Source organism: Aotus nancymaae, unplaced genomic scaffold (genome assembly GCF_030222135.1).
Source record: "Aotus nancymaae isolate 86718 unplaced genomic scaffold, 86718_ANA_hifiasm-v0.15.2.pri h1tg000158l, whole genome shotgun sequence".
In the NCBI taxonomy this organism is placed as follows: Eukaryota; Metazoa; Chordata; class Mammalia; order Primates; family Aotidae; genus Aotus; species Aotus nancymaae.
Genome location: NW_026988573.1, coordinates 538,258 through 553,911, shown reverse-complemented (window position 1 = coordinate 553,911; position 15,654 = coordinate 538,258).

Genomic DNA, 15,654 nt, shown 5'->3' with positions numbered 1-15,654 from the left:
TGTGATGAAGAGAATGAATCCAAGTTGGAAAATACTCTTCAGGATATCATTCAGGAAAATTTTCCCAACCTGGCAAGGCAGGGTAATATTCAACTCCAGGTAATACAGAGAACACCACAAAGATATTCTTCAAGAAGACCAACCCCAAGGCACATAATCGCCGGATTTATTAGGGTTGAAATGAAGGAGAAAATACTAAGGGCAGCCAGAGAGAAAGGTCAGGTTACCCATAAAGGGAAACCTATCAGACTTACAGCAGATCTCTCAGCAGAAACCCTACAGGCCAGAAAAGAGTGGGGACCAATATTTAACATCCTTAAAGAAAAGAACTTTCAACCCAGAATTTCCTATCCAGCCAAACTAAACTTTATGAGCGAAGGAAAAATTAAATCTTTTGCGAACAAACAAGTACTTAGAGAGTTCACCACCACCAGGCCTGCTTTACAAGAGCTTCTGAAAGAAGCACTATACATATAAAGGAACAACCAATATCAGCCTTTCCAAAAATATATCAAAAAGCAAAGAACTTTAACACAATAAAAAATTTACATCAACTAATGGGCAAAACAGCCAGCTAGCATCAAACGCCGGTATTAAACCTATATATATTTTAATTGGATAAAAAGCCAAAACCCATCGGTATGCTGCATCCGGGCCCATCTTACATGCAACAATACACAAAGACTCAGAGAGAAGGAGGAAGATTTACCAATCAAACAGAGAGTAAAAATAAACTAATAAACAAAAAGCAGGAGATGCAATTCTCGCCTCTGATAAAGTAGACTTTAAAGCAACAAAGATCAAAAGAGGCGAGGAATGACATTACATAATGGCAAAAGGATCAATGTAACAAGAAGAGCTAACGATTCTATAGATCAACGAGATAGAAAATTAACAAGGATATTCAGAACTTGAACTCAGACCCGGAACAAGTAAACTTAATAAACATTTATAGAACTCTCCACTTCAAATACACAAAACATACATTACCACCTCACACCTATTCCAAAGGTGACTATATAATTGGAAGTAAATCACTCCTCAGTAATCGCATAGCATTTCATAGGTTTAAATTAAATATTGGTTGGCTGTTTGTTTGTTATTTTCTTCCCTTATTCCTTCCTGACTACATCATTAAGTATAATTATCAGTATAAAAGAGCTTTTCAATACCCATTACTAAATTGCATTCTAGCCTGGGCAAGAAAGCAATACTTCCATTCTCTCTCCCTCTTTCTTTTCCTTCTCCCTCCTCCCCATTCTCTCTCTCTCTTTCTCTTCCTTTTTCCTCAAAAAAAAAAAAAAAGAAAAAAGAAACCCTGTCTCTACTAAAAATACAAAAATTAGCTGGGTGTGGTGTGCACCTGTAGTCCCAGCTACTTGGGAGGCTGAGGCAGAAGAATTGCTTGAACCTGGAAGGTGGAGGTTGCAGTGAGCCAAGATAGCACCATTGCACTCCAGCCTGGGCAACAGAGAGAGACTCTATCTCAAAAACAAAAAAAAAAAAGTGAAATACATCTAACATACTCCACCCATTCAGCATAGGACATTTCCACTGCTCATCTTCTACCCTCGAACTCACACGTGCACAAGGAGACATGTTCAAGGATGTTTACTGCAACACTTCATAATAGAATGATAGAGGGAGAAAGAAGAGACAGAACATAAGTATCCTTTCTTTTCTTCTTTCTTTTTTTTTTTTTTTTTTTTTTGAGACATAGTCTAGTCCCAGGCTGGAGTGCAGTGATGCAATCATAGCTCACTGCAGCCTTGACCTCCCAGGCTCAAGTGATCCTCCCACCTCAGCCTCCCAAGTAGCTGGAACCCCAGACATGCAGGCCACCATGCCCAGGTAATTTTATTTTTGGTAGAGACAGGGGTCTCTCTGCATTGCCCAGACTGGTCTTGAACTCCTGGGCTCAAGCGATCCTCCTGCCTCAGCCTCCCAAAGTGCTGGGATTACTGGCATGAGCCACCGCACTCAGGCCCTAAATGTTCTTTACTGGTGAGGCAGACACTAATGGATGCCTTCCACTGGGGGTTCCCTTCCTCCGTGCCATCGAACCCACAGTTTGTTCAGGCTACTCAGGTAACCACCTAAAACTCCGGATTGTCCTTGCAACTAGGGTGACAATGGGACAAAGTTCTGGCCAGTGACAACTTTCAGGAAAGCCACTGTTCTCCTCCCCAAAAAAGAGGGAAGGAAAGTGAGGGGTAAATGGGGACCACTCTCTCAAACCTGAGCTGTGAGCCCTTCCATTCTGTCCTGGTCCCAAGCCCAGGCCTGGGCCCACAGCCATTGCTGGGGGGTGCTCCGTGCTGATCATCTCAGACTGATTAGGAAACAGTCTGCCCTGGAGCCTTAGCCACATGCAGGACGAGTGAGTGTCTCAACCCAAAGAGGACTTGATTGGGAAAAAGAAACACTGAGGTTGTGGAAAGGCAACCAGCAAGATCCCCCAACTCATTCCTCCCACAGAGGGAGAAACAGGCCCCACGCAGGAAGGAATCGAGGTCTCTGCCTCCAGGACCAAGGCTTCTTCCTCCCCAGGACTTGTCCCTTCTGTGATATCCATTCTACAGGTGGGGAGACTGAGGATTCTGTGGCCAGAGGCTTGAGCATTTAAAAAGGGTCCCTTGGCTGGGCGTGGTGGCTCATGCCTGTAATCCCTGCACCTTAGGAGGCTGAGGTGGGCAGATCACTTGAGGCCAGGAGTTCGAGACCAACCTGGCCAACATAGTGAGACCCCCATCTCTACTAAAAATAGAAAAAATTAGCATGGTGGTGGGTGCCTGTAATCCCAGCTACTCTGGAGGCTGAGGCAGGAGAATCATTTGCACCTGGGAGGCAAAGCTTGCAGTGAGCAGAAATCGCGCCACTGCACTCCAGCCTGGGTGACAGAGCAAGACTCCATCTCCAAAATAAAGAAATATAATCATCATCATCATCATAATAAAGGGTCCCTTGTCCACTTCTAACCAGAGGAGACCAAGGTCATTATTAAAGCTATCTCCACCAAGAAAAGTAGATAAAAAAAGTTTGAGTGAGTGAATTTTTCAGTTCTTAGCTTCATGCATTCCACAAATATTAAACAAGCACCACTCTGCCTGAAGCACCTGTTCTTCTGGGCCTATAGCAGGTGGTAAGACAGGCGAAGCCCCTGCACTGTGAACTGGACCAATTTTACACTTGTCCTCACGCACAGGGGTTCCAGGCGTCAGCTCCAGATACTAAGAAGTGCAGAAGGGCCAAGGCCCAGGCTCTGGGACCTAACAACCAAGTTTGCCCTTCAGCAAAACAATTTCCTTTTTTTTTTTTTGAGACAGAGTCTTGCTCTGTCACCCAGGCTGGAGTACAGTGGTGCAATCTCGGCTCACTGCAACCTCCACATCCTTGGTTCAAGCGATTCTCCTGCCCCAGCCTCCCAAGTAGCTGGGATTACAGGTGCCCACCACCACACCCAGCTAATCTTTTGTATTTTTAGTACAGATGGGGTTTTGCCATGTTGGCCAGGCTGGTCTTGAACGCCTGACCTCTGGTGATCCTCCCTCCTCGGCCTCCCAAAGTGCTGCGATTACAGGCATGAGCCACTGCACCCAGCCTATTTTTTATTTATATTTTTTATCAACAGTTCAGGAGCATCAAACAAGCTACAGAGCTACCAGCCTGGTCATTCCTTCCCTGGTGTGAGAGGGCTGAGGTCAAGTTTCACAGCCATCACTTCTATATTTTAGTGATGCCCAAACAGCAAACTCTAGTTTTTCCTATCAAGCTCATATTTCCTTTGCAAATCTCTTCCAATTGATCCTGGGCCCTACGGCCAGAATGAGGACACTGACATCTAATTTACATATGACCACTGGGGCATCAGTTAGTTATTCTCAGAAACAGCAAGATACTCCACTGATCTCCAGGGTGGAAAGACAGAATGAAAAATGTGGACCTGTCTACGGGCCCAGGTGGGAGACGTCTGTTCACTGAACCCGCTGCCTTAGATTCATGGGGAGTTTGTCCCTGAAGCTAGGCAAGCATCAGGATTTCATGTGTCGTGATGACTTTATGCTCTCTACAAAACCGTAACAGACTGGCAGGTGGAAATTCCATCCTTGTATGTAACAAAGGGGAATGAATAACAAACTTCCTAGCCATTTAAAAATGGATATATAATATATATATTCATTGATATATATAAAACAATTTTATTGACAAATAATTCACATATAGAATCCATTAAAAGTATGCAATTTAGGCCAGGCATGGTGGCTCACGCCTGTAAATCCAGCACTTTGGGAGGGCAAGGTGGGTGGATTACCTGCGGTCAGGAGTTTGAGACTAGCCTGGACAACATGGTGAAACCCCATCTCTACTAAAAATACACAGTTAGCCAGGCATGGTGACGGGACCCTGTAATCCCAGCTACTTGGGAGGCTAAGGCAGGGAATGAAACCGGGAGGGGGAGGTTGCATTGCGCCACTGCCCTCCAGCCTGGGTAACAGAGCGGGACTCCTTCTCAAAAATAAATAAAAGTATAAAAGTTAATGGCTTTTAGTGTAGCCACAGAATTGTACCATTCCCATTCATTTTAGAACAGTTCATCACCTCACAAAGAAACCCAAAGCCATTAGCAGTCCTTCCCCACCCGCTCTCCTGGCAACCTCTCCTCTACTTCCTGGCCCATGCTGCACATTTCACATACAAGCACACACGGAATCATACAACACGTGGCCTCTTGCGTCTGGTTTCTTTCTGATGCTTTCAAGGTTCATCAGGTTGTAGCATGGATGGGTCCTTCATTCCTGTTTATTGCAGAATAATATTCCATCGTGTGAATACGCCCATTTTGTTTATTCATTCATCAGCTGAAGGCATTTCAGTTGTATCCACTTTGGATCGTTCTGAGTAACGCTGCCGTAAACACTTGTATATGAGTTTTTGTGTGGACAGATGTTGTAATTTCTCGAGTATATGCCCAGGGATGGAACTGCTAGGTCATTTGATAATTCTGTGTTTAACCTTCTGAGGAACCACTAGGCCATTTCTGAAGCAGCTGCAGGACTTCACATTTCCCGCAGCAGCAGTGCCTGCAGCGTCCGGTTTCTCTACACTGTTGCCAACACTGGTTCATGTCTGTCTCTGTAACCACCCCATGGGTGTGAAGTGGCGTCTCATTGATTTTCACTTCCCTGATGACTAAGAATGTTGACCAGCTCTTCATATGCTTGTTGGCCATTCGTAAGTCTTCTGAGAAATGTCTATTCAGATCCTTTGCCCATTTTAACATGGGATGGTTTGTCTTACTGAGTGATGAGTTCTTTATATAGTCTATAGACAAGCCCTGCATCAGAATATTTCTCCCATTCCGTGGGTTGTCTTTTCACTTTCTTGACGATGTTGTTTGTAGCACAAAACTTTTTAATTTGGATTGAGTCCAATGTATCTATTTTTTCGGTCATGTGTATATTTAGTGTCTGCGAAGGCCCTGCCTAACCCAGAGTCACGAAGCTTTGTTCCTAGGTTTTCTTCGAAGAGTTGTATAGTTGTAGCTCCTACATGTAGGTCTGCGGTCCGTTGCGAGTTAACCTTTCTGTATGGTGTGAGGATGGAGTCCAGCTTCATTCTTTTGCATATGGGTGTTCTAGCCACTCAAAAACATATCATTTTGTCTCTGAGCAGCTCTGTGGAAGAGGCTGTCTCTAGGGTGCTGGCTCAGCAGGTAAGAATTATCTGGGATGCTTGTTTAAAAACTAAGACTTGGGCCAGGCATGGTGGCTCATGCCTGTAATCCCAGCACTTTGGGAGGTCGAGGCAGGCAGATCATGAGTTCAGGAGTTCAAGATCAGTCTGGCCAATATAGTGAAACCCCATCTCTTTTGTATTTTAGTCTCTTTTGTATTTTAGTAAAATACAAAAAATTAGCCAGGTATGATGGTGTGCGCTTATAATCCCAGCTGCTTGTGAGGCTGAGACAGGAGAATTGTGTGAACCCAGGAGGCTGAGGTTGCAGTAAGCTGAGATCACGCCATTGCACTCCAGCCTGGGCAACAGTGTGACACTCTGTCTCAAAACAAACAAACAAACAAACAAACAAAAACCAGCCAGGAATGGTGGCTCACGCCTGTAATCCTAGCACTTTGGGAGGCCAAGCCAGGCAGATCACCTGAGGTCAGGAGTTCGAGACCAGCCTGGCCAACATGGTGAAACCCTCTCTCTACAAAAATTTTTAAAAAATTAGCCAGGCATGATGGTGGGTGCCTGTAATCCCAGCTATTCAGGAGGCTGAGGCGGGAGAATCGCTTGAACCTGGGAGGTGGAGGTTGCAGTGAGCTGAGATTGTGCCATTGCACTCCAGCCTGGGTGACAGAGTGAGACTCTGTCTCAAAAATAAATAAATAGACAGATAGATAGATAAAAATAAGACTCTTGGGGTTCATCCCCAGAGACTGTGATTTAACAAGTTCAGGGCAGGGGCTGGAAATCTGTTTTTGTAGCAAACATTCCAGCGTTGATCAAGTGTCTGTGGACCTGAACTTTGAGGATCATTGCCTTTTGTGGAGGATGCTTATAGTTAGAACATGAAAATTCAAATATGGCCAGGCACGGTGGCTCACACCTGTAATCCCAGCACTTGGGAAGTCAAGGCAGAAGGATCACTTGAGGCCAGGAGTTCAAGACCAGCCTGGCCAAGATGGCAAAATCCTGTCTCTACAAAAAATACACAAATTAGCCAAACGTGGTGTCATGTGCCTGTAGTTCCAGCTACTCATAAGGCTGAGGCAGAGAATTGCTTGAACCCGGGAGGCGGAGGTTGCAGTGAACCGAGATTGCACGACTGTATTCCAGTCTGGCCAGCAGATCGAGACTCTGTCAAAAAAGAAAGGAAGCAGGGGGAGGGAGGGAGGAAGGAAGGAAGCAAAGAAGGAAGGAAGGAAGGTGGGAGGGAGGGAAGGAAGGAAGGAGGGAGGGAGGGAAGGAAGGAGGGAGGGAAGGAGGGAAGGAAGGTAGAAGGGAGGGAAGGAAGAAGGAAGGTAGGAGGGAGGGAAGGAAGGAAGGAGGGAAAAGAAGGAAGAAAAATTCAAACATAACTGGAGATTTCCAATTCCGACAACCTGCAAATTAGAGATCCTGACGATGCCTCTTAAAACCCTTAAAAATTCTGAATGAAATATGGTGACAGGGCCTGGGGGTGGTAACTACAACTGAGCTAGCAGGAAATATACGGGGCCCAAAAGGACATGAAGGTAGGAATTCAGAGAGATGGGTGAGGGCTGAAGCCAGAGCTGCCGTGGAAGTGTGTGTTGAGCCTGGTGACCCAGATCTTTAGTTAAAACGGTCCACACGTGGGACGCTAGAGGCAAAGTGCAGAGTCCTCACAGGGAAGAAAGAGAGACTGGGAGGAAAGATTTGTAACGCCTTTAACCAAACAGGATTCGTGTCCAGAATATGTGCACAACTCCTAAATATTACCAAGTCACAAGCATTCAAATAAACACATGGAAACCTACATGAACAGGTATTTAACAGAAGAAAACACGAATGGTTAATCACACGAAAAATGCTTAACCTCATTGGCGATCCAAGTATTGCAAATTAAAAGTCACAATGAGATGTGCCTGCACCCCCGGCACTAGAGTTTCAAAGGATTGACAATACCAAGTGCTGGGGAGAACGTGTGGCAGCGGGAACTGTCGTAGTTGCTGGTGGGAGTGGAAACTGGCTTAACCACTTTGGAAAACGGTTAAGAAATTATCTGCTAATGCTAAACATGCCTACCCTGTGACCCAGCAATTCCTCTCCTAGTATATACAAAATGAGTGCGTAAGTATAGAAAGGGACATGAATAAGAATGTTAGCCTGGGCACGGTGGCTCACGTCTGTAATCTCAGCACTTTGGGAGGCTGAGGCAGGTGGATCACCTGAGGTAAGGAGTTCGAGACCAGCCTGGCCAACATGGTAAAACCTTTACTAAATATAAAAAATTAGACAGTGTGGTGTCACGCACATGTAGTCCCAGCTACTCGGGAGGCTGTGGCAGGAGAATTGCTTGAAGCCAGGAGGTGGAGGTTGCAATGAGCTGAAATGGTGCCACTACACTCCAGCCTGGGTGACAGAGCGAGACTGTCTTAAAAAAAAAAAAAAAAGAAAGAATGTTAGCAGTTTAATTTGTGTTAGCTCCAAACTGGAAATGGCACGTGTCTATGAATTATGGCTTATTCATGACATAAAATATTATATGACAATAAAAAATTCCTGATAAATACCTCAATAGGGATGAATCTCACAGGCAGACACAAAAGAGCGCACACTTTATGGTTTGATTTATGTGAAGTTCAAGAACAGATAAAACTAAGTGCTGTTAATAGCAATCATTTCTAAGAGCGACGTGCCTGAGAAGGGACACAAGGACCGTGGGGTGACGTAAAGGTTCTGTATCGATCTGGGTGGTGGTGAGCTGTGCACCTAAGTTGTGGCCGCTCTTGTACATGGCATATGTTAGTTAAACAGCTGAATACATTTGAGACAGGCTTAAGTAGCAATACACACACACACACACACACACACACAACTGAAGAGAAAAATATTTAAAAGACATGAATGGGCTTTTTTGGGGTGTTTTAGAGGTGGTTTCACTCTGTCACCCAGGCTGGAGTGCGGTGGTGTGATTGTAGCTCACTGCAACCTCAAACTCCTGGGCTCAGGTAATCCTCCTGCCTTAGCCTCCCAAGCAGCTGGGACTATAGGTATGTACCACTGCACCCAACTAATTTTTTTGTTTAAGAGATGGGGTCTTGGCTGGGTGCAGTGGCTCATGCCTGTAATCCCAGTACTTTGGGAGGTTAAGGCGAGTGGATCACGAGGTCAGGAGATCGAGACCATCCTGGCTAACACAGTGAAACCCTATCTCTACTAAAAATACAAAAAAATAGCCAGATGTGGTGGCACGCACCTGTAGTCCCATCTACTCGGGAGGCTGAAGCAGGAGAATTGCTTGAACCTGGGAGGTGGAGGTTGCAGTGAGCCAAGATCACGCCACTGCACTCTAGCCTGGGTGACAGAGTGAGACTCTGTCTCAAAAATAAAAAATAAAAGAGATGGGGTCTTAAATGCCTGGGCCCAAGTGATCCTCCACCTCAGGCTCCCAAAGGGCTGGGATTACAGGCGTGAGCAACTGCCCCTGGCCCATGAATGGGCATTTTACAGAAGAAAACATGATCAGCCAGTTAAATACATGACAAAAGTGCCACCTCATTAGTAACCAGGGAAATGAGGATTCTAATGGGATACTATTACTGCTCCCAGACTGGCAACAATCTGACAGATCTGGCGGCTTCTAATTTTGAGAGAATGGGGAGCAAGGGAAACTCAAAAAGACTGTGGAAGGGTGGACCACGCCCCGCCACTCTGGGAAATAATTGGCATCATCTGGTGAAGTGCAGCTGCGTGCCCTGTGAACGGGCCAGTCTCAGGAGGCCACAGGTGCGCTACTGTGTACGTCAGCGGCACCAGCAAGCTCCTTAAACCTGAGGCCCCCAGAATCCTGCCTTCCATATGCAGCCAGGCTGAGACGCCGCCTTGAGAAACGGTTCCCAGGGATGAAGCTGCAAGCAAGCAGGGCATGTAGCCGAGGGACTCTAGGGGGATCCCTGCTGGAGTCCCTGCATTGAATCACTCCTACCCCTTGTGCTTCCCCGGGGTGTTCCAGGGGCTCTTGGAGCGCCGTATTGACATCGATGTCCTCGGTGAGAATTCTAAGCAGGGGACCCAGGGTGGTAGATGTTGCAGTTTCTCGGGAAAGAACGCCAGGGATGTCCCTAATATTGTCGAAAGCCTCGCTCTTACCCCCAGCTTCCTTTCACGTTTTAGGAGAAAAGACGGAAGGGAGGAAAACGGAAGGACAGCCACCCCTGTCGTTAGCTGTGGAGGGCTGGGCTGTGGTCCTGGCGGGAACATGGCCCTTCAGCGCGTGGGGAGAGGAGCTTGGAGTTCTGGGCTTTCCTCTTCCTTTAAAAGCTGTGTTGGAGGAGTCGGGTCTGTGGGGAAACTAAGCATCCGGTTTGCCTGGACCTGGGTTTGAGGGAGCTCCCAGACACAGGTCTTCCAGTTTTCAAAGCGGGCCGGTTCTGGAAGAGCCAGGATGAGTCGTCACCCTGCCAGTGTGAGTGGATCCTGGAACCGCAGGCCAGCTGCTTTCGGGGTGGAGACATCCTGACGGGCCTGGGGCAGTGCTCTGGGCTCACTGCAACCTCCACCTCCAAGTTCAAGCGATTCTCCTGTCTCAGCCCGTCTCGGCCACCTGAGTAGCTGGGATTACAGGCACGCACCACCACACCTGGCTGATTTTTGTATTTTTAGTAGAGATGAGGTTTCACCATGTTGGCCAGGCTGGTCTCGAACTCCTGACCTTCCTCCAGCATCCATCGTGGTCCTCTACGTACATGGATGCTGGAGAAAGAAGAAGGGAGGAAGAAAGGAAAAGGCACCAGATCCACAAGCCCCTGCCTTCCGCAGGCTCCCTCCAGCGCCCTTTGACAAAGCTTAATACCGTGGCACAGCCAAGGAGAAGGGTGGAGTCCAGCCAGTGACAGCAGGTGGGGACTGCAGGGTGAATTTGGAGCTAAGTTAATCCATCAGTAAGTGCTCATGTGTTATTAGCTTGTTCCTTTTTGTAGCTGAGTAATACACCATTGGATAACTATTCCACATTTTGTTTAAACATTCACCTATTGACAGATATTTGAGTTGGTTTTAGGTTTTGGGTTTATGACTAAAACTGCTATGAATCTTTACACAATTTATTTTTGAGTATTCTTTTTGGATCCTGAAACCTTGCTAATGTTACTTAATTCTAATAACTTAGCAGTTGATTCTTTTATGCTTTTTTTCATACCCAAGCGTATTTTTTGTTTGTTTGTGACAGGGTCTCGCTCTGTTGCCCAGTCTGGAGTACAGTGGTGTGATATCGCTGGCTGCAGCCTGAATTCCTGGACTCAAGGGACCCTCCACGTCAGCCTCTCAAGTAGCTGGGACTACAGGTATGGACTATGCCTGGCTAATTTTTTAATTTTTTGTGGAAAGAGGATCTCCCTATATTGCCCAGGCTACATACCCAATCGTATTGACTGAGAATATAATATCGTTTTTCCAACTTTTTTTTTTTTTTTCGAAGAAACAAGGTCTCACTCTGTCACCCAGGCTGGAGTGAGGTGGCGTGATCACAGTTCACTGCAGCCTCAAACTCCCGGGCTCAAGTGATCCTCCTGCCTCAGCCTCCCAAAGCACTGGGATTACAGGTGTGAGCCGCCATGCCAGGCCCTTTGCCCCCAATCTTTATACCTTTCTCTTTCTCGCCTTATTGGAATAAGCCAGGCCTATAGTGCAGTGCTGAGTAGAATAGATGTGTCTAGCTCCACTGTGGCCCAAGTGACAGGCCATCTTGCATCCCAGCCTGGACCTGGAGTCCTCTCTTGCTGTGGACCCCCCTCAAAGCTGGCAGCCTTTTGAGTTCCTCAGTAAGTGTGCCAGACCTGGGTCCCTGGTAGAGGCTGCCAGAAGTTCTTTGCCCCTTTCTCAGTGGTAGGAAGTAAAAGGTGCCAGAAGTTGTTTCCTGCCGTAAGGGCACTGCCATGGCATGCCTCAGACCACTGGATCCATAAAAACTTCGTTGTTGTAAATTACAAGACCCAGAATCATTGTAGTATTTTTCATTCACTTTCTGGCACACATATGCCCCACATTCAAGCAGTTGCCACTCTCCTGTTTCCCAGGTCCAGTTAGGATGCTGTCATCGACGTAAGAGAGCAGCGTGATGTTTTGTGGAGCGGGAAGACAGATGTCTTTGGATTATATTGTGGTGAAGAACAGATGAGGTTGGGTGGGGAAGAAACCGAGATCCAAGAGAACATACTAATTTATAAATATATAATCAACAAATTAATTACTGATCAGCACAAAAATACTCTGAATGCATGCAGGTAGCTCGGCTGCAGGAGGCTACTGAGTTGTAGTGGATTTTTAGCTCTATTCAAGTGGAATTAGATCTGCGGTTGTTACATATCCTAGTTTCAGTAAATAGCAGGTATTGAATTTGTGTCAGTAGCTGCATTGTGCTTGCTCTGATATCCTGCCTTTCATAATTCTTTACGAGACAGAGTCTCGCTCCATCACTCAGGCTGGAGTACAGTGGCATGATCTCGGCTCACTGCAGCCTTCACCTCCCAGGTTCAGGCGATTCTCCTGCCTCAGCCACCTCAGTAGCTGGGATTACAGGCGTGCACCACCACACCTGGCTGATTTTTTTATTTTTATTAGAGACGAGGTTTCACTATGTTGGTCAGGCTGGTCTCGAACTCCTGACCTCAAGTGATCAGCCTGCCTCAGCCTCCCAAAGTGCTGAGATTACAGGCGTGATCCACCGCACCTGGCCTGCCCGTCATAGTTCTTTGTCAGGCTAGCTCTGACATTTTGACCTTCATGCTGTATTACCAGTGCCTCCTACAGTTGCCCCTGCAGTGTGTCTAGCACATCCTATGACATCCCCCAGCAGGGTCAGGCTGGCCTCAGTTTCTTCATGCAAGTTAACAGAACTCTGGGGCAAGACTGCAAATGTGAACCTCAGTCTTTCCTAGGAGATTGCAAACTGTTTGAGTCTCCTCTCTGATGGGGATTGAAAATAATGCCTTTGCCTCATCAGTGCACCACACATCAGTTGCCAGGGCTGTGGGTATACTCCGGTGAAGACCTTATGTCTGGCACAGCAGCTGCAGGTGGGGCCCTGGCTTGACTGCATTTATGGTAGCCCTCTCTCCTCGGTCAGATCCACTGGGTTGGGCAGGGACCAGCCTGGCATCTTAAGCAGGGATGTGACAGAGGCCACCACCTCCCCGATCTTTAAATCTTTGCAGATGACATTAATCTTTAGGATTCCACCTGACTTACAGCATTGCTCTGTTTTATTTATTTATGTTATTTTTTGAGATGGAGTTTCACCCTCATCACCCAGCCTGGAGCACAGTGGCACGATCTTGGCTCACTGCAACCTCCACCTCCCAGGTTCATGTGATTCTCCCGACTCAGCCTCCCAAGTAGCTGGGATTACAGGCATGTACAACCACACCCGGCTAATTTTTATATTTTAAGTAGAGATGCAGTTTCGCCATGTTGGCCAGGCTGGTCTCAAACTCCTGACCTCAGGCTATCCGTCTGCCTAGGCCTCCCAAAGTGCTGGGATTACAGGTGTGAGCCACCATGCCTGGCCTCTAGTGTTCTATTTTTAAAGTGTTCTAGTTTTAAATCCTCTATTAGTTTAATTATAACCTAATTTCACTGTTCTTTAAGTGGTTACTCTAAAGAATACTTATCTAAGTATAATATGGATTAATAGTTTTACCTATTCCTAGACAATGCAAGGATTTAAAGACTCTACCATCTTCCGACTTATTTGTTATTGTCATGTGTTTTATTTCAAAACCCCGCAGAACACTGTCAACCCAATAAATAACAAACAGAGAGAGGCGCTCTCTAGAAGAAGATCTTTGTTTGGGGATAGAGCATTGCGTGGGAATATGCATGCCCTAGTAAGCTGTGTGCATATTCAAGGCAGTAAAGACAGACAAAGGTTTTTAAAGGGAAAAATGAGTATTATACAACTGTTTTTGAAATTATCCTTGGCAACAGCAGTCTAAGGTTGGACAGGCAGTTGCTGGGTAGATGTCCTTGCAGGAGTGTTCTCTGTGTAAGGCCGTGATGGCCTTTGTGCAAAGTTGTGGTTTTTGTGGTCTTTTGTGATTGTTTTTGTTATCAGGCATATAAGCGTGAGAACTCTCTCTTCCTGCCCTTCCCCAGCTCTATTTGTCAGTTGTTGTTTTTTTTAAACACTAGCGGCTTTGTTTTGATTCTGAAAATACTTACATTTTCCCCTTTCAGTCAAGATCTTTCTCTGAAAGCATCACTGATCAGTCACCCTGTAGCTGGGTTTTGATGGCCCTTGCTGCTGGAATAGACCTGTCACAGGTGCTGGTCTTGTCTCACATTGGGGGAAATGACTGATGACGAGGAGTCAGCGTCAAAAACCTTTTAGCCATGTTTGAGGAACAAGGGAGTTTGAAGAGAGTGGCTCTCGGGCTAAGTGTGCTTGGAGTCCATTAGTACGTTCAGTTTTGTCTGTTCCATCATCTTTTTGTTTGTTGTTTGAGACAGGGTCTCACTTTGTCACCCAGACTGGAGTGCAGTGGCAGGGCCATGGCTCACCGCAGCCTTGACCTCCCAGGCTCAAGCGCTCCCCCTGTCCTTAGTGCGCGCACACACACACACACACACACACACACCCCCCACACACACACATACATGCACATACACACACACCCTCGCCACGTAGCTGGAGCTACAGGCATGTGCCACCACGCCTGACTAATTTTGTTTGTTTGTATCTTTTGTAAGAGACAGGGTTTCATTATGTTGCCCAGGCTGGTCTTGAACTCCTGAGCTCAAGCAATCTGCCCACCTCAGCCTTCGAAAGTGCTAGGATTACAGATATAAGCCACCACGCCTGGACTGTTCCAGAGTCTTTTGTTATCATCTCAAGGTACCGGTCCAGCATTATTTTGTTAGGAGTTGTACTTCTGCAAAAAATTTAACAAGTAACAGACACAAAGTTTAAAAAGGGAAAATACAAAGTAAAATTAACAGTAATATGACAGTTTCAAAGTGCTAGGATTACAGGTGTAAGCCACCATGCCTGGTAACAGACACAAAATTTAAAAAGAGAAAATACAAAGTAAAATGAATAGTAATATTACAGTTTCAGTTTGCATAATGGTTTTGTACCACGAACCTAGGCTTGAAGACAGTAATTGAATAAATCAAATGACCGTAGGGAATTAGGTGAGACCTTTTGTAACTATGTGGCCTGTTTTTAAATTTTGTGTATATGGATCTCATATTTTCCAGATGAATTTATCCAGGTATAGCAAGTAGGACTGGAAATAGCACAGACATTTTCTTTTTAAACAAAGGGTACTGAAGAATGTTTAGGTTAGTTTTTCTTAAGTTACCAGCAGAAGCTACTGATTGTGATACTTTGATTATGCCACTGTCGTGCCAAGTGCAAAAGGTAATATGGACCATATAAGAATCTCATATTTTTAATCTCTTGAGACTAGGCAGCCAAACCAAGGCAGATTTCATGATTTCATTTTTATTTTTATTTTTGAGATGGAGTCTCACTCTGTTGCCCAGGCTGGAGTGCAGTGGCGTGATCTCAGCTCACTATAACCCCCGCTTCCTGGGTTCAAGTGATTCTCCAGCCTCATCTTCCCAAGTAGCTGGGACTATAGGCAAGCGCCAACATGCTTGGCTAATTTTTTAATTATTTATTTATTTTTTTGGTATTTTTAGTAGAGATGAGGTTTAGCCATGTTGGCCAGGCTGGTCTTGAACTCCTGACCTCAAGTGATCCACCTGCCTCAGCCTCCCAGTGCTGGGATTGCAGGCGTGAGTCCCCACGCCCAGTCCCAAGGCAGAACTTTAGATTTTACTTACAGTCTTAATGTTGTTCTTGGGCTTGTGAGTTAGTGACAATTTTAACGTACTCACTGCAAGGCTGAAAACTCTTAAAGTCAGGCTTTTTATGCACGTTTTAAAATAGACATTTCAGTCAAA